The sequence below is a fragment of the Phyllostomus discolor genome, chromosome 2, assembly GCF_004126475.2.
Source record: "Phyllostomus discolor isolate MPI-MPIP mPhyDis1 chromosome 2, mPhyDis1.pri.v3, whole genome shotgun sequence".
Lineage (NCBI taxonomy): Eukaryota > Metazoa > Chordata > Mammalia > Chiroptera > Phyllostomidae > Phyllostomus > Phyllostomus discolor.
Window position 1 is genome coordinate 195,592,769 of NC_040904.2, and position 26,127 is coordinate 195,618,895.

General features: G+C 44.5%; 1 pseudogene; it reads right to left on the reverse strand.

The window, feature by feature from the left end:
• Nucleotides 1–3,779: 3,779 nt before the first annotated feature.
• Nucleotides 3,780–22,791, reverse strand: LOC114513553 (annotated as a pseudogene).
• Between the last annotated feature and the right edge of the window lie 3,336 nt (nucleotides 22,792–26,127).

A 26,127-nucleotide genomic window follows, 5' to 3' on the forward strand; every position in this document is an offset into this window, starting at 1 on the left:
AGGGCAGGGCTGAGCCATCTGGGTTAATGAGGCGCTAGCAGGCGCTTATGGGGCAGTTGAAAGGAGGAGAGTCTTCCTTGGCCCAGACTGGGGCAGAGGGGAAATTGAGGGCTCAGTCTGGGAGGCACCAGGGCATGCGAGGCAGATAAAACCAGGAGGCCAGGCCACTGGGCACAGTTGCCAGTACCTTAGATCAGAACTAATGCTTTCTTCCTTCTTCCTTTCCTTTTTTCTTCCTCCCCCCTCCCTTCCTTCCACACTTACTGATTGGCAGTGTTCATTTGTGCAATGTGTAGAGAATATGTATTCCTAGTGTATAGAATATGCATTCCTAGTATGAGGGATCGTCCTATTCCTAGAATAAGAGACAGTCCCCGACCTCCAGGAGATCACAGACTAATATGGGGAGGCAGACAGACGAATGGTGAACAGAACGTCGGTATATGTCACACACACACAAAGAATGGACCAGGAGTGGTGGGAGCACTTTGGAGGGATTGATACCTACGTAAGGGAGTCAGGAACTCTTCAGAGAAGAGGTGAACTTTGTGCTGGGACTTTAAGGATCAGTAGGAGTTTGCTGGGCAGAGTAGGAGGGAAAGGCATTTCTGGAGAAGGGAGCAGCATGAGCGAAGATACAAAAATGCAGAGAAGCAGGGCTAAAAAGACGGGGAGAGAGCAGGCTTTCTCCAAGGCCTCCTGAGAGTCTTCTCCGGTGGATTCCCGGAGACATTCCACCTTCCAAGCAGCCGATCTCTGCGTCGTGACTCAGGAGGACAAACCCTCTTCCCGGCCTCCACAAAAATGACTCTGCCTTTCACCTGCCACTCCCCTGCTCCACCCCCGGACATACTCTTGGAATCGGGCTGGCTTCCCTGATTCCATGCCTTTGCTTAAGCACTTTCCCTCAGCTGGCACAGTGTTCTCGGCCCCTTGTCTTCCCATCTCCTCTTCCCCCTCCTTCAAGGTCCTTCCTCTGGTCTGCTTCCTTCAGGCAACTTGCCCTGAGGATCCCCCAACCAGAGGGATCCCTTTCCTCCCTGTTTTTAACTGCCTTGGCCGCAGTGTTTCTTTAAAAGGCATCACGCTTCCATTAGTAGATGACTGGATAAAAATGCTGTGGTACATTTAGACAATGGAATAATACTTGGCCATAAAAAAGAAGAAAATCATACCTTTTGTGATAGTATGGTGGACCTGGGGAACATTATTCTAAGTGCAAAAAACCAGTCAGAGAAAGACAAATACTATATGATTTCACTCATATATGGAATTTAATGAATAAACTGAACTAACAAGCAAAAAAGACACAGACTCGTTGAGAGCAGGCTGCGACCTCTGGGGAGGGGCGAGGGATCGAGTGAAAAACAGAGAGGACACATGGACACCGACAACAGTGCGCTGATTGAGGGCCAGGGGAAAGGGGTGGGCAGAGGTGGAAGAGGGCTGAGTAGGAGGGATGAATGGTGATGGAAAAAAATGCAATGAAAACGAACTATTCAAAAGAGATAAAAGGTGTCACTCTTTCTCTGCCCATCGCTGTTGCATATATGCCTTGAGGGCAGAGACCAGCTCCTACTGGGGTCTGGGCACCTCGGCCTGGGGTGACCAGAAGTCCACAGAATTAAGATGTTTAAGGCTCTGGGTCAGTATTGAGCTGCGTTGACGTGCTAGAATCAGGTAGAATCAACATTTAGGTAGACGTGCCTACCCTGTCATCTGCCTTTGCTCTTTAAATACCTGGAATTCTTCTGTAACTTCATTTTGGCATTCCTGGTTCACTGCTGTGTCTTCAGCATTTCTTTGGTGTTCCTTCTAAAAGTTTCTGTCCCGTTAGGACAAACATGCCGGGTAAGTTTTCCCTTGCCTGCATGCCAGTTCTGATGGATTACTGGCGGTTTCCCTAGAATATTATGTTAAGAAGGATTCTGTGGATTATTGAAGTAGGGAGCTCAGAAGAAAGAGCTAATTAAAAAGGCTTAGCAATGCCTGCCTTTTCCTTTGAAACCCCAGACCTCTGTCCCCCTTCTCCTTTGTCCGGAATGGCATATAAACCTCAATTGCCTAAAGCCTCTTCGGTTCTCAGACATTATGGCACCCCTGCATGTACACCGTAATAGGTTCTGGACATCCCCCTCTGCTAATCTGTCTCCTGTTAATTTAATTATTATCCTACCTAGAGGAATTGAGAAGGTGGGAAAAAAGTTATTTTGTGCACCCTCCCACTTTCAACAACAGATAAACTTCAAAGTAAAATTCTTACAACTGACTCTTTTAAAAACATTATATTTTACATAGAATTTCGTCCAGGGAACACCAGTTATACAGTGGGCCCCTGGCACCCCCAACTGGGACACAAGGGCCCCTTTGCAGAGTGAGGCTCAGAGGGCTCCTCTTTGGGAACTGCCCGAACTGCCTTCCTGCTCTCGGGCTCCTCTGTCCCCGTGGGGCTGCTGCTGTCTCTGTACTTAAATAGTACATTCAAAGGGCACCATGCCAGTGGTTGTGAATACAAAGAAATGAGCCACGTTATTGCACCTCTCTCAACTTGTACTTTTAATGAGTGTTTAAATTTTAAAACAGTAAAATGGAGGGAAAATTGCAAGTTGGACTATTTTTGGCTAGTAAGGGCAAACATGAAATGTAATCATTTCATTTCATTATTGTAGTATTACAAAATAATCCATGCCATTGTCAGACACGTTAGGTATACCTGAGCCTCTCATCCCTCCCAAATTTTACATAGATATAATGCTTGGAATGTCAAAGCTTCATGGCCTCAAACAAAGACACCAGAATATCAGTTTTGGTGAATTCTCTTTTAATGAAATTAGCACAGATATGGGGTAGGTCTTTGGGTCTTCTCTGTCATGTATCTATTTTTGTTATGGGTACAATATAATATTAAAAAGAAGATATTTTGGCCTATGTTGGAACATTCTGGATTCAGATACAGAGTGGGGCAGCAGGAGTGATGATGGTATAAATTTCGATTGGCCCCAAACTGTCCAACAATGCCTGCTTCCGGATGGAAAAATCCCTTGAGCACCTAGCAATGAAATGCTGACAGTGACGGTACCTTATATTACACAGGTGACAAACTCATGGTAGAGCTCCATGTCTTCTCTGTTTATCTTCAACATAGTCACGGTTCTTAAAAAGCGTCTAGGCAATGTCTGTCTGCTGCTGAGTGCGCTCTGCACCCTTGCTCCGTCTCAGTGGTTAGAAAGAGCTCAGCCAGCACTCGCAGCCGCCGCTGTCTGGGTGGCTTCTCCTTTGCATATCTGCGCGTCTTCAAAAAAGAGGAAGTGAAAGTTTCACATTTACTTTCAACAGATGATCGTGGCATTTTTAAGTAAAAGGAACATATATCAGAGGCACTTTAATGTTTCGTATTTCTGTAAACATTTACTGACTTGTAGGAAAAAAGTCGTATTAACTTTTACCCCCCCGAATTATTGGATAATGGAAAGTCACATTATTTTATTTTTTATTTTTTATTTTTAGTTTGGGTACATGTCTCCTTCTTGCTGTCAGTTAGTTCTCAACTCATTTGCTTATTCCCGCCATTCCAAAAATATTCCTACCGTGTCCTTATTAGATTAACTTAACAACACTTGGATGCGATACCCCTGAAAAGAATATTTTTAACGACAATCATTAATACATTTTTGTAAGCCATCAACTTAGGAGTACTATGGCCACTTCATGTTGTTCATTTGCTCTGAGTCCTGATTATTGTAACAATAAATAATTATTTGTTTTTTTTTTTGCCACACCAATGGTTGGTTTTTATTTTATGAAAATATTAATTTAAAAAGAGCTCTAAGAAATTCAGCAGGATTCCTAGAAATGATATTTCTGAGATCTATGAGATTCGAAACATAATTATAAAAGGCTAAAATCCAAAGGATTCATTCCTACTTTTTCCTTTTTAAAAGAATCCAGACGATTGGTGACATCAGGAAGTTTAGCAGGCTACTCAGCGCAGCCTCAGTCTTCCTCCTCATAGTCGCTGCCCCTCCTCATGGGGGTGGAGCACCGCACTGAGGACAGCAAGGCGTCTTCGATGGGTTTCTTAGGGTTTTCCTCCAGGTCTGTCTTGATTGCTCCAGACTCAGACAGTTTCCACTCCAAGTCATCTCTCGTCAGGTTCATGCCACCAAACGCTAGAGGTCCAATGAACTGAGCCTTGATATCACCTTCAAGGTAAACAAATATTGCGGGCAGATTCCTATCAGGATAGCTGGGTATGCAGGTTGTTGAAATGGCTTTCATGAACTTGACGTCAGGGAACTTCCTGGCAAGTCCACTCAAGTGCTGATTTATCAGGGCACAGAGGAGAATCCCTTGTTTGTAAAGGTGCAAGATCACCCACAAGCCCTCTCCCGCTTTGGTAACTTCCTGAACATAATCCTTTCCTGAGATCTCCAACACTTCTCCAAATTTACGCTTCAGTTTAGTTGCTTTCCACGCAGCCAGTCTCTGCTGCCTGTACATGTCAATTGCTCATTCATTTTCCTCATTAAATTCGTCTTCATTATCCTCCTATTCTTCCAAAGTCATATCTTCATAGGTTTCCACAACTGGCTGCTGAATGACTCCCTGTTCTTCCTCTTCTGCCTCCTTTTCCAGTTCATCCAAATTTTTCTTTGAGGGCAAGATGCCCTTTTTGCATAAGATGTCACTCCACTCAGTGTCTGCATTGGGGTCCTGCATCTTGTCCCAATTGCTGAAGCCAGGCCGGTCCTAATTATTTGTTCATTGATGCATTCTATTTATATCATAAACATAAATTATACTTACGATATATCAGGTAATATTCCAATATTCCATTTATAACACTAAGTTATTTTGTGCTCACCATGACCATATGCAATAGATAATAGTATTAGAAAGAGTTGGAGGCCCAGAGAGATTAAATAACTCACCCAAGGCCACACAGCGAGTAAGTGGCAGAACCAGGACTCAAACCAGGGCTGTCGGACTCCATACCTGAGCTCAACAACTGCACCACGCTCCCTTTCTGAAAAAATGTGGGGACATCAAGGGGATGTTCTGTCCATCTTATTGGGGAAGTACAATCCCATTAATTCTCCAAATTTAATAGGAATTTAAAATATGTAACAGTTCCAAGGCTACGAAGAGAGAGTGTGAGAGAGAGCAAGTGGAGCAGAATGTCAATAATGGATGAATCTGGGAAAGGGGTACACAATAAGTCACTGTATTATTTTTCAAATTTTTAATAAATTTAATAAATTTTTGATAAATTAAAATTTTTAATGTACAGCTGGTAAATGGTTATACCATTTATCTATTGCCATGTAAATGCAGCATAACAAACATCCAGTAAACCTTTAATAACAGGCTAATAATTAATAAGTATTTACATCTGTGTTTGAGTCTACAGATGGCTAGGAGGTCCTGCTAATTTGGGCCAGGCCAGGCTGACTTCAGCTGGGCTCACTCATGCATTTGTGGCCCTGCCTCAGTCTGGTCCTGCCTGGCCTAGAATGGCCTCAGCTGGGATGACCTGGCTCTCCTCGACAGGGCCTCTCGTCTTCCAGGAAGCTACCCTGGGCTTGTTCTCATGACGCTGGGGAGATTCTCAGAGAGAATGAAGGCACCCAGAATCTTTGGGACCTAAGATCGGAACCAGCACCTCATCACTTCTTCCACTCTATTGGCTGAAGCAACACCAGGCCACACCCAGAGAGGCTGTGGGAAGATGATGCCAGCTGGCCTAGATCCACAGAGGCATGGAAACCCGGGGGCAATCCACCACAGAGATGGAGCCAGCACGGAGACCCTTAAGAGCCAGACTCTTAACCATCATTCCACAATGACCTCCTTATCAAATCTTTTATTAATACCTATTTCAAGTTCCATGAATTCATGTGCCCAGCACCTTGATGGACACTGTGAGGGACAAGGTCCTCCTGTAAGGAGCTTACAGCATAGCTAAGGAGATGAGACACCCACCATGGAGAGTCTGGTAACAATAAAGTCAAGACAAATGGTAACAACAACGTAGGAGACGATGCTGTGGGCTGAAGGGTCGGGAGGGTCAGGCAGGGATAGGTCTGGGTCTTGTTAAATGTAAAGCGGGCAGAATCGAGTCAGCTGGTAAAGAGGGACAAATACACTCACTTCTTCCTCCCTCCCCTAGGTACGGACGGAGGGGGAAGATAGAGAGGTGGAAGGGAGGACCCAGGAGGAAAGTAGTTTTCCAAAGCCCTTCTCAGCTGTCTACTCGGCCCCTTAGGATTTCTTTCTACCTGTCTTGAATACGCATTGAGGGCCTAACATGCAACCGACAATCACATTCAATTCTTATTTGGGCTCACTACCCACCTTCCGAGCATGGTGGGTTTCCAGAAAAAAATCTTTGGTTTTGCTGAGGGGAAGGGTGGACAGCACTGTCAAGGGGAGACAAGGGTAGGTGGCTCTCTAAGGAAAGAGGATGCAGCTATGGGAGGGGAGCGATCAGGAAGAGGGATTGGGAGGAGATGGAAGCGAGTGGGAGAGGTCTGAACAGATGCTATGAGGGGTGATGTTTTGGGGACAGGGAGTGACATGTGTGGTGAGCCACAGAACCGTGTGTTTCAGGTCAACAGCCTTTAGCAAAGACCAAGGCCATTTCTCAAGGCTTCGGGAGTTAGATTTCTGTTTCTTTGAATGCTGAGATGACCTTTAGGATCAAAACAAGGTGGTCAGTTTTCTTTGGGTTTTCTGCCATGTGGCGGGCTTACCCATAGCAAGCAAACTTTTTTTTTCTCCTATAAGATAGTGGTTTTGGAGTGAGACAATTTGAGTTTGAATCTTTTCTTTTCTTCTTGCTAACTTCGCCGTCTTGGAGGGGGAATGTAACCTCTCTGAGACGGTTTCTTCATCTGTCAACAGGTCAATGTCTAACTCGTAGTGTTTTGTGAGGGTTAAATGAAATGAAATGTGTCAGTTGCTTAATTATGCCTGCACATAGTGATTGCTCTATTAAAAAAGTAGCTGGCATTATTATCATGATCCTAAAATTGAGTACAATTATCCTCACTTTACATATGAGGATGGAGACTTAGAGAAGTCAAGTCCACCTGACCCCAAAACCCTTGGGAAGGGCTTGCCTTTGCATGAAGACACTGACACGGAACAAAGAACACCAGGGAGGCATAAGGCCACGACTAAAGGACCAGAAGGATTAACACATGATTAGGGTGGAGACCAACATCAAATGGGAGCAAGGACGGAGGGAGACAGCAGGCCTGAGTGCTCACAGAGGCCTCCTGGTTGGGGGCCAGTGGGTGGACCAAATGCCAGCTCTAAAGCCTTCTTAGGTGTGGGGATTGGATCCCAGCTGTTCTGTATGGCTTTGTGGCCTTAGCCAAGTTACCTTACCTCGGAGACTAGGTCTTACCTCTATCAAATGGGACAAGACCGGGAGTACCCGTTTCGTTGGGCCGCCGTAGGGAGGAGGGTGATCAGTGCATGCCGAGCATCTAGCACACTGCCTGGTGCACAGGATGGGCACTGAGGTCTAGGTGCTTGTCCATATGAACCCAAACTGTGAGCCTGGGTCTCCGAAGGATGGGGTTCTGGAGCCTGCTAAAGTGGCCCAAACTGCGTTTTAATTATCCAAAGAGGGGTGCATGATATTCCCCAGAGCATGAGGAAATTACATGAAGCTTGAGGTGGAGGTATTTGAGTCAGACATGAGAAAGAACTTCCTGAAAATCAGGGTCATCAAATTAAATGAGAAATAATGATTTAGGACTGTTGTCTTAGCATTTACTCTAAGAGTAAAATATCTTCCCGTCTTCCTGGGCTGGGCACCATGTGTCATAGTGAGATGGCTGGAGACTGTCAGCCAAAAAATACATGTACCACGAGCAAGGGACAGCTGTGACCCTGGACTAAGTGGTAAGGCTCACAGAGCTTGTAGTGGTCCACCATGGTAGGGAGGGGGCCTGTTGTAACTTTGAAAACAGACCCAGAGCCTTAAACTTCTTAATTGCATGCACTTTTGCTCACCCTAAAGCTGAGGATGCAGAAACCGGGTCCGTACAGACCTGATAGGAAATCAGGTCATTGTTTGGAGCAAATGGGGCTTGAAGGAAGTGACCACACTGTCACTGATCAGAGCCACTTGAAGAAAGGCACAGACTCTCAGAGCAGCATTGCTGGAGGTTATGGGGCAGAAGCGCGGGTCATCTGCCAAGGACATCAACCAACAACATTTGGGGGCTTGTCCACTCCTGGCTCCAGAAACCAAGTCCGACTTCATTGCACTTCCAGGGGCTGCCACTAGGGGAGACCGTGGCTCCTGGGTGCAATGGGGCACAGCCGTGAAATAAAACACCTCTGGAGAGCATTCACTTTTGTTGCGTTCTTGTCATTCTTGAAGGCCCGAGCTGCATGGGAGGAGAGAGGAGTGAGGGGCAATCTCACTGATGGGGGACTCAGCATGATCGCCTTAGCCTCACCTGCGGAGGAACCTGCCAGGGATTCCTGAGCCACAAAGGCCCTGTAGGGCCTGGCAGAGATGCCACAGCCCCCCTGGGAACGGATGGTGGGAACAGCAGGAGGGGGCTCGGTCAGAGCACAGACCTAGACGTTCAGACACCTGACTCCAGGCTCTGCCCCAAGAAATTCCAAGAAGGTAAAATCTACCTTTGGAGCGCTCACCTGCTCTCCTATTCAACTCCCCCCTCGGCTTTGGCCAGAAGCAAAGGCCCTGCGGCCTCACAGTGCCCCAGTCTTGGCTTAAGGTAAGACAAGTATCTGATAAACTAACCTCTTCACACTAAGGCAGAGGGAGTCCCCCGCCCCCAGAAACAATGGGACACAGGGGGAAGGCAGCAAACAGGCTTTGCTGGAGTTCTCCCTGTGTGCCAATTTCAGTTTATACTATAATCCTTTTTTAACCAGGTTTTTCTATCTGAATTATTTTAACCAGATAAGGGGGAGGGTCAGAAATTCTTTCTGAATCTTTTGTTTCCTCCTCCTCCTCTCCTTCTCCTTCTCTTTCTCCTCCTTCTGTCTTCTTCTATCTTCTTCTGTGATTTTTAGAGGATGTCTATTGAAGTCGGAACGGTGGAACAAGGAAGAGCCTAGGAGAAGCAGTAGAAGCAGAGAGACTAGGTGGGGAAATGAGCTCATGCTGGGCTGCTTTGGCTCAGTAAGAAGTCAGAGAAAAGGGGGCCTTGGGGACAGGTTGAGGGATTTAGCCCAGGACAAGCTGCTGTGGCCCGTAGCTCTGCCCTGGTCCAGGCAAGTCTCTTGGGCTCCCTTAGAGTTTAGGAGATGGTGCCTGTGGGGGCAGGGGAAGAACAGGGGACAGGGGGAAGAGAAAGGCTTGGGCATGCTCCTGGGAGGGAGGGCAGCTTCTTCTTTTTCTTAGTAACCAGCTTAAGATCAATGTCTTAAAAGGCATATTTTGGGATGGCAAAATTATTTGTTTATTTTTAGCTTCATCTAGAACATGCTTATTAATTTGAGAGAGGGGAAGGGAGGGAGAGGGAGAAAAATATCTGAACCCACAACCCAGGCCTGTGCCCTGACCAAGAATCAAACCCGAGACCCTTCAGTGTATAGGACAATGCTCTAACCAACTGAGCCATACTGGCCAGGGCAGGGGTGGCAAAAACTTTGGTCCCCCTCAAATGCCAATGGTACCACAGCATTTGTGTAGATTTAGAACTTACACCAACACAATATTTTTTCTGGGAGGAGTGTTTGATCACTGATGTTTAGAATTGCTGGTCAAGGTGACAATAAAGGGCAGCCAGGTTTTGGTTGGTTACTGTTTTAAAATTCTGTGTAGACAACGCACCCTATTGGTGGCCCTCAATGTGGGGTGAGAGGGGACTGTCCCCACCACCCTGCTCTTGCACATGGTTGACAAGAGTTCTCCTTTTCTCTTGTGAAGTGGCAGAACAGTGGCGCATGTCAACAGGCAGGTGGGACAAGAGAACAGGAAGATGCCTTGACGGCAAGCAGGACTATTTCAGGGAGGAGGCAATGGTGGAAATCGATTGCCTCCCAGCTGTGCCGAGTGCTCCTGGCGAATTTAATGACCTGTTGTACAGCACAGTCCTTGGCTCCTCTTCTACTTTCTCCTGCCTCCACCCTGCGGTCGGCATGCAGATTCTGCCATCCTGGGCCATGAGGCAGACAGGGCCACTGTAGGGCTGGCAGAGTAGGGAGGAGCCTGGGACGCCGGCCGGCTGGCCAGGGACTCCAGAGAGAGCGCCTTGCATCTCCAACCTTTACTCAAGTGAGAGAGGAGTATGAGTCCATCTTGTATGGGGTTCCTGAAATCTGGACAAATAGGTGTTTTCTAAGTAAATAGAAGAAGGAAGAGAGTCTCAGGGAACTGGAAGCTCAAGTAGGAAAGTCAAGGGCCAAGAGACAGCTTGGTGAGTTTGTGGAATGAAAGAAGCTCAGGGTAGGGAACTTGGTTCAGGTGGGGCTCGGGGTCTTGAGAAGGAACTACAGAAAAATGGCAAATGATTTCCCTGTGTTCGTTGGCATTACCTAATACCACAATCTGAGAGCTCTACTGTTCTAGGAGGTTGTCAGAGTCCAAACCGAGAAATCCAAGGCCCTGCCTCCCAGTGATGTGTCAGGCGACTTTGTTAGTAAAGAATCCTGTTTATTACCGTCTGACTCAGCCACCTGCTGTTACTATGGTTGCCACCAACAGTGAAGCATAAATCCATTCCTAGAGGGTGGGGTTTGCAGGGCGGGGCTGTCCTCTCCCCTTTGCTGGAACACAACCCTTCAGGGCTTCCTGGCCTATCGCAGAGGTGATGGGGGAGAGAGTTCATCTGCGGAATGTCAAGTATGGATGTCCTTGGGAGGGGATGAGACAGAGGCTGCGGCAAGATGCTGACTGGGGTCAAGGGACAGATGTGTGCAGACGGGCCTGGGGGTATGCGCAGTGTGTGTGAGTGAGACAGAGCCGTGTGGCTCCAAGCTGATCAGAAACACGCTCCATCCAAATAAGTATGAAAGAAACCCAGGAGATGGAGAGAGATCGACGGAGAACCTTGGGGCTCAGAAGAGGTAGAGCAAGGTAGAGATAGATACCTGGCCACTTTCTTCACCAGGGACAAGCAGGGTTCGTTCCCCCCCGACGGTGGTGGGGGCCATGGACAAAGCCAATGGGGGTGGTGGAAAGAGGACAGTCCGACAATTTGTAGGGACATACACAAAGGAGTGCCCTGGCTGGCGTAGCTCAGTGGATTGAGCGCGGGCTGGGAACCAAAGTGTCCCAGGTTCGATTCCCAGCCAGGGTACATGCCTGGGTTGCAGGCCATAACCCCCAGCAACCGCACATTGATGTTTCTCTCTCTCTCTCTATCTCCCTCCCTTCCCTCTCTAAAAAATAAATAAATAAAATATATTAAAAAAAAAAAGGAGTGGAAAGAAAAGGAAGCCAAAGGGACAGATGGCTTTTTAAAAGATTATCTGACCTCATACATTTGCGCAAAGACTTATAAAGGTTACAAGGCACTTGGGCATCCATTTCCCCATTTGCTTTCTCAGAAGCCCTGTGAGGAAGCCCGGAGAGGAAATGCCAGTCTATTCTAAAGTAGGGAGACGAGGACTTGTAGAATTTGGTAAACACGATCAGGGTGAAAACAAAACTAGAGTCTAGGCCTCTGGGCTCACAGTCCAGTGCGCTTTCTAAATCTACTTTCTACTAAACTTTGGCATCCACAGACCCTTTTAATGGGTGTCTGCTACTTATGAATTGCCAGAATTTTTGATAAATTTAAAAAAATGGCTCTGGCTGGTGTGGTTCAGTGGATTGAGTGCCAGCCTGCAAACCAAGGGGTTGCCAGTTCGATTCCCAGTCGGGGAACATGCCTGGGCTGTGGGCCAGGTCCCTGGTTGGGAGTGTGTGAGAGGCAAGGGAGTGATGTTTCTCTCACACATGGATGTTTCTCTCCTTCACTTTCTCCCTCCTTCCACTTCTCTCTAAACATAAATAAATAAAATCTTTAAAAATATTGTCACAAATTTTAAAAGAATGTAATAAAACATACAAATGTAATAATTGTTCTGTTTTAAATCAACGAGAAAGATACTATTTGTAATCTTTGCTAAAGCGTTTATACTCAGTTTGCTGCCTGATAGTTTGAGCCTCAGCTCAAGTCCCATATTCAGTCAGTCAAAAACATTTTTCTTTTTTTTCTTTTTTTAAATTTTTTTAAAGATTTTATTTATTTATTTTTTGAGAGGGAAGGGAGGGAGATAGAGAGAGAGAGAGAAACATCAATGTGCGGTTGCTGGGGGCCATGGCTTGCAACGCAGGCATGTACCCTGGCCGGGAATCAAACCTGTGACACTTTGGTTCCCAGCCCGCGCTCAATCCACTGAGCTACGCCAGCCAGGGCTAAAAACATTTTTCTTACTGATCGAACTGAGAGAGAGATTTGTTGTGCCACTTACGTATGCATTCATCGGTTGGTTCTTGTATGTGCCCTGGCTGTTCTATTCCATCAAGTCCTTCATCAGATAGTCCTGGAGAAGCCGATGAAACTTGAACGCAGAACCAGGGAGAGCGTTCTCATGGAGATGCTTTGCAGAACTACCAGGGCCCAAGTCTGCAAGCATATTATGTTAAAAAATTGGAAGACTGATCGTTTGAACTTGGGATAGCGGCAAATGGCTTCTTGTGTAATCCTTGGCTTTGTTCAGCTTTGGAAAGTACTTTCTGTTCTGATGTATGATTTCAGGTTTAAAAAAAATTGTGGTAAAATGCCCATAACAAAGTTTGTTATTTTCTTACAGTGGTTTAAAAATACACTCAATAATGTGTTTTTTATTTCTTTCTAAAAAAAAATAAGTGTCGGGAAATAGTAAAACTTTGAGGCTGCAGTGGTGCCAGAGTTCTAGCTGTAAGAAATCCTGATGTTGGATCTCCGACATTAAAACTGTGAAATTTTGATCCTGACATGGGTGCTAACACCTCGCTCAGGTGTATGCCATTAGCAGTTGGAGACATGCTCCTTATTAACATTATCAGTGTCACGAAGTGTCACCCTGCATTTCAAAATCTAGTGTAATGGAAGAAAAGAAGCAACATTTTCTGTATGTGCAGATGACATGATGTTATATAGAGAAAATCCTAAAGAATTTACAAAAACACTGATTAGAGCAAGGTTGTAGGACACAAAATCAATATTAAAAAATCAGTTGCATTTCTATGCATGAGTATAGAATTTGAAAGTGAAGTAGGAAAGCAATTCCATTTACAATAACATCAAAAATAGTGAAATACTTAGGGATAAATTTAACCAAACATGTACAAGACTTGTACACTTTAAAACATTGTTTTAAAAAATGTAATAAAGTTTAAATAAATCTAAGGACATCTGTGTTCATTGTCTGGAAAACTTAATATTGTTAAGATGGCAATATTCATCAAATTGATCTATACATTCAATGCAATCCCCATCAAAACTGCTTTTTTAAATTTTAGAAATAGATGTACTGATCCTAAATTTCATGTAGAATTGCAAGGAACCAAGAATAACCAAAACAAAGTTTGAGGACTCATGCTTCCCAGTTTCAAAACTCGTGACAAACTGCGGTAATCAAGACAGTTTGTTACTGGCATAAACACAGACAGATCAATGGAATAGAATTGAGAGTCCACAAATAAACCCATATGTAAAGTCAATTAAGTTTTTTTTAATGGCTATTTTTTATTTTTTTTGAAGATTTTATTTATTTATTTTTAGAGAGGGAAGGGAGGGAGAAAGAGAGAGAGAAAGAAACATTAATGTGTGGTTCCTGGGGGCCGTGGCCTGCAACCCAGGCATGTGGCCTGACTGGGAATCGAACCTGCGATACTTTGGTTCGCAGCCCGAGCTCAATCCACTGAGCTACGCCAGCCAGGGCTGTCAATTAAGTTTTGACAAGGATGCCAAACCATTCAATATGGAAGGAATAACTTCCAACAAATCGTTCTGGGAAGACTCTTCCCTAATACCGTATACAAAGCTTTATCCAAAATAGATCAAAGACATAGATGTAAGAATTAAAAGTAAAACTTGCAGGAAGAAACGTAGGTGAAAATCTGCATGATCTTGGATTAGGCGATGGTTTCTTAGACATGGCACCGAAAACACAAGCAATCAAAGAAAAAATAAATAAGATTCTATGCCAGACTTAATAAAAAAAAAAACTTCTGTGGGTTGAAGGACGCTAACAAGAAAGTGAAAAGACAACCTACAAAATGGGAGAAAATATTTGCAAATAATATATGTGATAAGAGTCTGGTATCCAGAATATATAAAGAACTGTCAATAATAACAATAAAAGGACAACAATTTAAAAATAGGCAAAGGGTTTGAATAGACATTTTTTTGAAGAAGATAAACAAATGGCCAATAAACACATGAAAAGGTGCTCAACAGCATTAGTTAGTAGGGAAATGCAAGTCAAAACCATAATGGAATATCACTTCACACCCACTAAGATAGCTATAATAATAATAAAAAAGAAAAGAGGTGTTGGTGAGAATGTAGAGAAATTTGAAAGTCTTACAGGAATAAAAAATAGTTCAGCTGCTGTAGAAAATAGTTTGACAGTTCCTCAAAAAGTTTAGAGAGCCCTGGCTGGTGTAGCTCAGTGGTTTGAGTATGGGCCTGTGAACCAAATGATTGAGGTTCGATTCCCAGTCAGGTCACATGCCTAGGTTGTGGGTTGGGCACCCAGCAGGGGGCACACGAGACGCAACCACACACTGATATTTCTCTCCTCTTTCCCTTCCCCTCCCCTCTGTCTAAAAATAAAGAAATAAAAGTTTTAAAAGGTTTAGAGAGCCCTGGCTGGTGGGGCTTAGTTGGTTAGAGCATCATCCCCAACTGTAAGATAGCAGGTTTGATTCCCAGTCAGGGCACATACCTGGGTTGCGTGTGCCTGGGTTGTGGGTTTGGTCCCCAGTCAGGGCACATGTGAGAGGCAGCCGATTGATGTTTCTTTCTCACATTGATGTTTCTCTCCCTCTCTCTCTATCTCTCATCCCCTCTGTCTAAAAAATCAAATAGCACATCCTTGGGTGAGGATTAAAAGTAATAATAATAATAAAATAAATTCTTTATGCCCTGGCTGTTTTGGCTCAGTAGGTTGAATGACGGCCTGTGAACTGAAGGGTCGCCAGTTCAATTCCTGGTTTAGGGCACATGCCTGGGTTGCGGGCCAGGTCCCCAATGGGGGGTATGCAAGAGGCAACCACACACTGATGTTTCTCTCCCTCGATTTCTCCCTTCTTCTCTCTCTAAAAATAAATAAGTAAAATATTTAAAAAATAAAATACATTCTTTTAAAAAGTTAAGAGAAAATATTTTAGAAGATTGAAAACATGTTCACACAATACTTGCACGTGCATGTCCATAGCAGCCTTATTCACAATAGCTAAAGAGTAGAAACAACCCAGAGGTCCATTGGGTGGTGAATAGATGAGCAAAATATAGTGTAGCCATATGATGGGATATCATTCAGCCATCAGGAGGAATGAAGAACTGGTACAAGCTGCAACAGGGATAAGCCTTGGGGAGGGTGTGCTAAGTGAAGGAAGCCAGGGGAGGGGGCAGGGAGGGGATTTGGACTAACTGCTAACAAGTACAGGGTTTCTTTTTGGGGTGATAGAAGTGTTCTGAAGTTAGATAATGATGATGGTTACACAACATAGTGAAACCTAAAACCACTGAGGAGCACACTTTGAAATGATGGATTTTATGAATGTGAATTACGTCTCAATAAATATGTTACAACAGACAAAATTCACGGGAGCACCTTTGCCCTGTAGAGTCAGCAGACTTCCTAGGTGTGGGGAGGAGGAAGCAGTTCTTGTGCTTGCTGCCTATTTCTGCGTGAACATGTTGAAAAGAATGCACCCTTAGTGACTGCAGCTTGAATCATGGGGACAATGTTTTCTACTTCCTTCAGTGCTGAACTGGGTGCAGGAGGGTTCAGGAGGCATATCGAGGACTGCCGGTGGCTCTCTGTGAAATTAAACAGTGTTCAAACTGGCATTGACGAGGTGCTAATAACAACAGATAACTTTTTAAATTATTTTGTATTTGTATAAGTTTGAATATTTTATTGTTGTTTTACTTCAGTTGCCCCAATTTGTCCTCTGTTGCTCTCCACTGCCCTGCCCACCCCGCTCTGGTCGTTGTCGGTCTGTTCCTTGTTTCCATAGCTCTGGTTCTATTTTGCTCGTTTGTTTGTTTTGTTGATTAGGTTCCAGTTAAAGGTGAGATCACATGGTATTTGTCTTTCATCACCTGGCTTATTTCACTTACCATAATGCTATTCAGTTCCATCCACGCTGTCCTGAAGGGTAGGAGCTCCTTCTTTCTTTCTGCCGTGTAGTATTCCTTCATGTAAATGTACCCTAGTGTTTTGATTCACTCATTTACTAATGGGTATTTAGGTTGCTTCCAGCACTTGGCTATTGTAAATTGTGTTGCTATGAACATTGAGGTGCATAGGTTCATTTGAATTGGTGTTTTGGGATTCTTATGGTATAATCCCAGCAGAATCACTGGATCAAAAGGCAGTTCCATTTTTAGTTGTTTGAGGAAATTCCAACAGATAACTTTTATTGACTACTTTATCTCTGCCAGACATTGCCCTAAACACTTGATATGCATTTCTTCACTAATCTTTACCACAAAGTATGAAATAGTCAGTATTATTACTATTATTATTATCATCCTCATTCCCAATTTTCAGAACAAAAACTGAAGCAAAGAGAGGCACGACTCTTATTAAAATAGCAACTCCCTGCCTTCTTGCTCCTAAAGCCAGTGCTCTGCCTGTACTGACTCCGGTGTGCCTTTTTCATTCACAAAATAATCTCTAGTAACACAAATGTTTTCTCTGGTCACAGGGAATGTTAGAGATAGGGGAACAAAAATCCAACGACTTCTTTGCCATTGCATACACTCTCCCTTTCTAAAAGCTGTTTCACAGTCTGTACATCAGGATTTTAGCTAACTGTAAGGAGAACAGAAAGCTAGCCACCATACACGGTGGTGGTGGTAGCTCTTGTACATTGTTGGCTATTTTTGTGTGACACCCAGCAGTGGCATTTGATAAAACTGCTTTCTCCCTCAGTATCTCTGTCCTGGACCTCACAGCTGGTTTCCCTGGCTTCCGTGTTGCTGTGCATCTTGTACTTATATTTGTTCTAAGGAATGAGTCCAACTTTGAGTGCTGTGCTATGTTCTTGGTGCCTCTTTCTGTCTTATTTTACTTTATTCTCACCCGAGGCCATTTTTCATTGCTCTCAGAGAGAAAGAAAGGGAGAGAGCAAGGGAGACAGAGAAACATCGATGTGAGAGAGAAACATTGATTGGTTGCAACCCGTATGTCCCCAGACTGGAGATCGAAACTGAAGCCTTTTGGTTATGGGATGATGCTCCAGCCAGCTGAGCCACACAGACCAGGGCAACTTTCTCTGTCTTTAGCCCAAAATTAAATTTTTATTCTGGGAAATGTTATTTGGTGTTTATTCTGGAAAAATCAGTAGGCTCTGACTGTAACCAATACAGACACTTTGATGACTGCCAGCTGTGTTTTGACATTTCACAGCTGATATACATTGAGAACAAGAGGCGAATAGTCAATAAAACCCAGGTTCCAGATAATCTCGATGGCAGTTCCTGTCTGCAGCTTCTTTTTGCTTATTGTGCAAATGAGCAGCTTTCCTTCGTCCCAGCACATACAGACATACATTTCCACTGAAATTCTGGTCGCTGTTTATGGATGTGTTGTTCTGATTTGTTAGATCTGTATTATTATCTTCCTTGCTACTTAAGTCAATAAAGCACTTTTAAGCCATTAATGACTTTTTGTAATTTGGAGACACATGAAGCACATTTTTAAACATAAACAAAAACATGCATATGCCAGGAAAATATGATTAGCCCAGGTAAATGCCCCTGTTAATTAAAGCAGTTCTAAAACCTTTAAGATTGTAGTATTAGAAATGCAATGATTATTTTTAAAAGGATTTTATTTATTTATTTTTAGAGAGAGGGGAAGGGAGGGAGAAAGAGAGGGAGAGAAACATCTATGCACCAAAGATACATTCATCGGTTGCCTCTCACAGGACCCCAACGGGAAACCGGCCTCGCAACCCAGGCACGGCCCAGATTCCAAGAACTGAACTGGCGACTTTTCACACGTGGGCGCTCAATCCACTGAGTCACACCAGTCAGGGCAGAAATACAATTATTATTAACGAGAATGAGATGTTTCTGGCAGCCACAATCAATTCCATATTTCAAATTTGTGAAAGGCAGGGAAAAACATTGACCGCTTTTCCCCCTGAAACTGCCAGTCTTCCTGAGGACCCATCGATAAAACTGCCCTTGGAAACATTTCACTTCTCCAGGAGACTTTACATGCCTAAGAGATGGGCTGTGGGGAAGATGGTTGTGGACAGAAGCCATCTGGTTTGTTTAGCCATCTGATTAGGGGAAGACAGAGAGAGGGACTCAGGAGCACTTTCCCACAGAATCCTGTTTCCTCCCCTGGCATAGGAGTCCTATGCTATAGTTACAGACCACCACCAGAGGGCACTGTAGAACTGAGGATGACTGCCTTGGACCTGTGGGTCTGGTTAGAGTTCTTCCCTCCAGGCGTTCTTGAACACTATCCAGTCCTCAGTTCTTTCGTCATATTAATTTTGTTTTTCTCCCCTATACTCAGGGTTCTTAACCTGGTAACTCTTCTGGTGGTCAATGAACATTTAGAATCTGTATGTAAAACTATGTGTGCCTGTGGTTAGCTGTATTAGCTGATTTTTCTATCTAGAGAAAGGTTATATATGTATATATTTAATTTTTTCCATTCCCATTTCATTTTTTATTTTTAAATTATATTTTATTGATTATGCTATACAGTTGTCCTGATTTCCCCTCCTCTTCCCCCCTCCACCCAGTGCCCCCTATACCCTCAGGCAATCCCCCCACCATTGTTCTCGTCCACAGGTCACGTGTATAAGTTCTTTGGCTGCTCCATTTCCTTTACTGTACTTTACAGCCCCATGGCCACTCTGTAACTACCTATTTGTACTTCTTAGTCCCCTCACCTCTTCACCCATTCTCCCCCTTCCTCCTCCCATTTGGCAACCCTCCGGTAACTAACTTCTTTTCTCTTGCTGTTTTTAAGATTCTCTCTTTATTTTTAACCTTTGGCCTTCTAATAATGATGTGTCTTGGAGTGGGCCTCTTTGCATCCATCATAATCGGGACTCTCCACGCTTCCTGGACTTTCATGTCTATTTTCTTTCACCAAATTAGGGAAGTTTTCTTTCGCTATTTTTTTTTAGACAGATTTCCAATTTCTTGCTCTTTTTCTTCTGAAACCCCTATGAGGCAAATGTTGGACCTCTTAAAGTTGTCCCAGAAGCTGTTTATTCTATCCTCAATTTTTTTGATTCTTTTTTCTTCTTGTTATTCTGCATGGTTGTTTTGTTTTCCTTATGTTCCAAATCATTGATTTGATTCTCAGCTTCATCCATTCTACTGTGGTTTCTCTGTAAGTTGTTTTTATTTCAATTAGTGTATCCTTCGTTTCTGGGTCTTTTTTGTGCTGTTGAGGTCCTCACTAACTTCCTTGAACATCTGTATAACCAGTGTTTTGAACTTTACATCTGATAGATTGCTTATCTCCAATTCATTTAGCTCTTTTTCTGGAGCTTTGATCTTTTCTTTCATTTGGACCATATTTCCTTGTCTCCTCATTTTGGCAGCCTCCCTGTATTTGTTTCTATATATTAAGTAGAACTGCTTTGACTCCATGTCTTGGTAGCATGGCCTAATGTAGTAGGCATCCTGTAGGGTCCAATGGCACAGCCTCCCCCATCATCCAAGCTGGGTGCTTAAGGTGTGCCCTCTGTGTGGGCTGAGCACACCCTCCTCTTGTAGTTGAGCCTTGGTTGCTGTTGGCAGATCAGTGGGAGGGATTTACCCAAGTAAAGGGATTTACCCAGGCAGCCAGTCAGCTGCAAGATTTGGCTGTGACTACTTACCACTAACTTGCACCCTCTGTGGAGGAACAGCTGTGCAGGGGCAGGGTGATGGTGCTCTGACATGGTCTGTAGCTGTCCACTGGGTGGTGCTCTGACACCGTCTGTAGCTGTCCTAGGTTTCTCCGGTGGTGCAGGCCAAGTCAACCCCCACCTGTGTTTTGCCTGGGGCACCCTGCCTGAGCTGTAAAGCTATCTGAGATGGCTGCTACTTGTGCTGGGCTTGGAGGTTTCCAGGTGAAGCCAAGCTGTGACTGTAATCTGGCTGCTGCTAGGGCTCACTGAAGCCAGCTGTTGCTTGTTTGATAGGATTTAGGAGATAAATCTAGCCATTCTTAAGGAAAAGCAGCTTCGGTGGGCCTGTATGTTAGTTGGGGTAGAGCCTCTGTGGATCTCCAAGGTGGGTCACACCTTGGCTAACACAATGTTAGCCAGGTTGATGGAATCCCAGATATGGTACCAACCTACTGGCTCTGTGGGGGGAGGGCTCAGCAGAGGGACAATGGACTCTGCTTGTCCTGATGCTTGATACTTCAATCTTTCCCTGTATGCCACTGGTGCCCTTCAAGCTGCCACCCTGGTGCTGGAGCTCAGAGGGAGTGAATCTGAGTAGGTGAGTAAGTGTATGGGTTCTGACAGAGAAACTGCCTAAAGCTTCAGTAGCGTCGCCCTCAACCAACTCAAGCCCCACTGGTTTTCTCAGCCAGAATTTGTGGAGACTTATCTTCCTGGCACTAGAATCCTGGGCTGTGGGGCCTGGTGTGGGTCTGGGATTCCTTGCCCCCAAGATATCCCTTCCCAGTTTTTATCCATGTGGTTGTGGGGCCAACCAGTTCCATGTCCATGCCCCTCCTACCAGTCTGGATGGACGCGGTTTCTTCAATTCTGTCCTTGTCAGACTTCCATGCAACTTGATTTCTGACATTCCTGAGTGATGATTGTTCTATATTTCAGTTGTAATTTTGATGTGGTTGTGTGAAGAGGTGAGCCACGCCTGCCTATGTTGCCATCTTGACTGGAAGCCTCTATATATTTAATTTTACTTATTGATTTTAGAGAGAAAAGGGGAGAGAGAGAAATTGATTTGGTGTTTCATTTATTTGTGCATTCATTGGATGATTTCTGTATGTGCCCTGACCGGGGTTTGAACCCACAACCTTGGTGTATAGGGACCAACTGAGCTACCTGGCCAGGGCTGAAAGGTTTTATGTTTCTAATCAGACTTTCAAAGTGAATTGTGACCTCTCTGCACATCCCTCCACTCCCTGAAAGCAATAGTACTCCCCTGAAGTGTAGAATGTAATGTATCTCCCTGAAGGTACAGGGCACAGTGATGTTAGACACTAAATTGTTGATATATACCAGTGGCAAGCACGTCATATGTATTTCGCATAATAATTTCCCAAACTACCTTACAAGATATTCCATTTGAATCTGAAGTTCAAGTTCTTTGCCCTAGGTCCCGCAGCTACTAAAAGGCTAGGATTTGGTTCCAGGAATGGCAGACTCGCTGCTCTGTTACTACACGGAGAACAAAGTGAGGGGCTCATTCACTCGTCGGCAAAGACATAGGGGATGCCGAGTGTGTGTCCAGCCATGTGAGGAGGACAAACGACTCTGTTTCCTGCCTTCTTGGAGTTTAGCATCTGGAGGGGGCGGGGTGGGCTGTGGTGGCTGTGTTAATGGGACACAGACAGTAAGCAGGTAAGTATGAAATTGCACATTGAGAAAAGTGTCCTGAAAGAAATAAACGGAGGACAGACACGTGCATAGACAGGGAAATCTACAGCTAGGATGGCGGGGGAAGGCCTGGCTGAGGAAATAGCAATGTCAGGTCAGGATGAAGGATGAAGGAGCCTGCTGTGGGCAGGTGTGACGACAGAGCCTGGGCATCCATCTCAGGCAGTGGGAGTGGCTGAGCGGGGGACCCAGAGCAGGGGTGGGGGTGACAGGGAAGCAGAAGTCCTCAGGGTCTTCCAGACCAGATAAGAAACTCCGATTTTATTCTCAGAGAAATGAGAAACTATCATAGGGTTTAAAGCAAGGGAGAAGCATGAGCTAATCTATGTTTTTCTATTTTATTTCTGATTGCAAAAAACCCACAAAACATCAAATTTAGTATCTTAACTTTTTAAATGTATAGTTCAGTAGTGTTAAGTACATTTACGTTATTGTGCAATCAATGTCCAGAATTCTTTCATTTTGCAAAACTAAAATTCTGTACCCATTCAACAATAATTTCCCACCCATTCCCATCCAGCCCCTGGCAACCACCATCCTATTTTCTGCCTCTATGAATCTGACTACTCTAGATGCCTTATGTAAGTGGAATTACACAGGTTTTGTGTGAGTGCATGTGTGTGACGGACTTAATTTCATTTAGCAAAACGTCCCCAAGTTTCATTCCTATTGTAGCATGTGTCCAAATTTCCTTGCCTTTTGAGGCTAATTGATACTCCATTGTGCATATACACCACTGTTCGTTTATACAATTGTCTGTTGATGGACACTTGGGTTGCTTCTACCTTTTACCTATTGCGACCACAGACGTCCTGAACATGGGTGCACCAATATCTCTTCAAGACTCTGCTTTCAGTTGTTTGTCTGTTTTTATCAATTAATATATTGGAAATGAGAATACAAGAGTTGGGTGCACATTTTGAAAGCTAGAAAACCACTCTGGCTTGGGTAGAGAAGAGGCTGAGGACAGTCACACATGCAGAAATGTTACACGGTCCTGGTGAGAGATGGCGTGGCCTATCCCGAGGTGGTGGGTCTGCTGAGGGAGAACAGTGAACAGTGTTGTTCTGTTTTTAAAGTCCTGGGAAGCATTCCAGTGGTGATGTCAAGTAGGTAGTTGGATATGAGTCTTGTGGACAGCAGAGAGACTTTAGAAGTTGCCATGGTAGAGATGGTGTCTAAGGTTATGGGATGGCCAGCATAACGGAGGCAGAGTATAATGGAGAAGATGGGGGCCTAGGACCAGACTCTGATGTTGAGAGGTGGATAGAGGAGGTGACAGAGGTGTGAGAGGAGAAGCAGGAAGCATGGCACCCAGGAGCCACTGTACCATCGTGGTCCATTATGAAGTGGTCCACTGTGATGACTGATGGGACAAGGACCAGTGCCCACTGCGCTGGGGAGAGTGGGACTGTTGGTGATGTGGACAAGAGCGTTCTAGCCAAGAGGTAGGGCAGAGGCCGACAGAGAGGGGAAGGAGGTGGTAGAGTGCAGGCAGTACAAGCAGGTCCTTCTAAGCTGGGCTCCGAAGGACCGCAGAGAAGTGAAGCGGTCCTGAGTGAAGCGGGTGGAGGGGGAAGACAGGGTTTTTGAGGGTTGTTTTGGCTTTTTAAAATACATTTGTATAAGACTATGGTGTTTTTTTATAGTATATTTTATTGATTGGGCTGTTAACAATTGTCCCAATTTTCCCCCCTTCACTCCCCTCTACTCCCTCCAGCAATCCCCACCTCTTAGTTAATTTTGATGGGTCGTGTGTGTAAGTTCTCTGGCTTCCCCTTTTCTTACACTGTTCTTAACGACCCCCTGTCTATTTTGTACCTATCAATTATGCTTCTTAATCCCTGTACCATTTCCCCCATTCTCCCCCTTCCTCCTCCTAGCTGATAACCCTCCAAATGATCCCCATACCTATAATTCTGTTTCTGTTCTGGTTATTTGCTTAGTTTGCTTTTGTTTTTTAGATGTAGTTGTTGTGAGTTTGTTGTCATTTTTATCGTTTGAAACTATGTCATTACAACATAGTTTGTTGTAATGTTCATACTTTTGATCTTCTTTTTCTTAAATAAGTTCCTTTAACATTTCATGTAATAATGGCTTCGTGATGATGAACTCCTTTGGCTTTACCTTGTCTGGGAAGCACTTTATCTGCCCTTCCATTCTAAATGATAGCTTTGCTGGGTAGAGTAATCTAGGTTGTAGGTCCTTGTTTTTCATGACTTTGAATACTTGTTGCCCTTCCCTTCTTGCCTGAAAAGTTTCTTTTGAGAAATCAGCTGATAGTCTTATGGAAAGTTCTTAGTGGGTAACTCTCTGCTTTTCTCTTGCTGCTTTTAAGATTCTCTTTTTATCTTTAACCTTTGGCATTCTAATTATGATGCATCTTGGTGTGGTCCTCTTTGGCTCCCATGTATTTGGGACTCTCTCTGCTTCCTAGACTTGTATATCTATTTCTTTTGCCAAATCAGGGAAGTTGTCTTTCCATTATTTTTTTCAAATAAGTTTTCGATAAAAGCTGCTCTTTTCCTTCTGGCACCCCTATGATTCAGTTGTTGGAATGTTTAAAGTTGCCCAGAGGGGCAACAAATAAGCCTCTCCTCATTTTTTGAATTCTTGTTTTTTCTTTCTCTTCTGTTTGAATGTTTATTTCTTCCTTTTGTTCCAAATTGTTGATTTGAACCTGGCTTACTTCCCTTAATTGTTGGTGGATTTTTCTTTATTTCCTTTTGTAACTCTTGTTTTGTAAACGAGGAGTAACCCTCGTTTCTCCCTTTATTTATTTTTTTTGCCTTACTCAGTGTGTTCTCAGAGCATCCTTATCACCAGTGTTTTGAACTCTGCATCTGATAGGTAAGCTATCTCCATTTCATTTATTCTTTTTTCTGTTTTTTTTTTTTTTTCTGTTCTTTCCTTTGGGCCATACTTCTTTGCCTCCTCAATTTGTCAGCCTCCCTGTGTTTGTTTCTGTGTATTAGGTAGAGCTGCTTTTACTCCCTGTCTTAGTAGCATGGCCTATGTAGCAAAGGCACCTGTAAATTGTGTGGGGTGGAGTCTTAGGGAATTGCCAGGGTGGGGCAGCCTGCTTCACTGTACTCGACTGATGCCCCTCCAGCTGCTGCCCTGGGGTTTGCATACATTCTAAGTCCATGAAGGCCCTTTTAGCAGCAAAAATCTAGCAGTTTCTTCCACTGCCCCAACCTCCACTGTTTTTTTACAGCCAGAGATAATGAGGATTTATCTTTTTGGTGCTGGGACCCTGGGCCGTTTGGTTTGGCCTGGGGCTTGTATTGCTCACTCCTGGGTATCCCTGCCAATTTTTATCCACCACATAGGAATGTGGGACCTTCTGTCCCGCCACCTCTACTGTGCTGTTTTTCTGTGCCACACTGCCTCTCTGTCCCATCTCCACGACTCCACCCCTCCTACTCATCTGGGTGAATGTGGCTTCTTTAAATCCTTGGTTGTTGGATTTCCATACAGCTCAATATTCTGACAGTTCTGGGTGTTATTGGTTTTTGAGACCTGTTGTAATTTTTTTCTATGGTTCACAAGGAGGTGAAGTGTGTCTAATTATGCCTCCATCTTGACTGGAAGTTTTTTTTTTTTTTTTAAATCCTCACCTGAGAATTTTTTTTTTTCTGATTGGGGAATCAAAACTGCAACCTAGGTATATACTGTCAGTGGGGATCAAACCTGCACACTTTTGGTGTCTGGGATGATGCTCTAACCAACTAAGCCACGTGGCCAGGCCACAAGACCATGTTTTGATGCTAAAGGGAATGCTCTGGTGGGGACAGAGAGTGAAGACGCTGTTAGCAGAGTGGGCATCATCACTGAGAGGGCAGTGAGAGGGCGGGATCCAGGGCTCCTATGGACAGCTGGCTGTGGGAGGAGGGACCCGTCCTCTGTGGTGTCAAGAGAGTAAAAGGACACAGGGTCTGGGGTCTGGAGTAGGTGAATGAATTTGGCCATAAGAAGCTGAGAAATCTCTTGTCTGATGGCTCTATGTTCCAGTGACATGAGAAGAAAGCTGCCAGGTGAGGCTGGGAAGGAGGCAGGGGTCAGGTGCAGTTTGGAGGAGCACGGGGAGTGAGAGAGGGAGCATAATTCAAAAATATCTCAGGATTGTTGGATGCCCTTGGGACTCACTGGAGGGTGGTGAGCGAGAAATCATATTGCCCCCATCTGCCTGGCTGTGGTTTCCTTCAGCAATGCTTGGCTCTGCTGAGGTTTTATCAGGGCCAAGATTTTGTTAGGACAGTGTGGTAGGAGGGAGAGGGAAGGGGATTGGGGACTTTCACAAGGGAGTGAGTCTAATGAGGATGCATGGA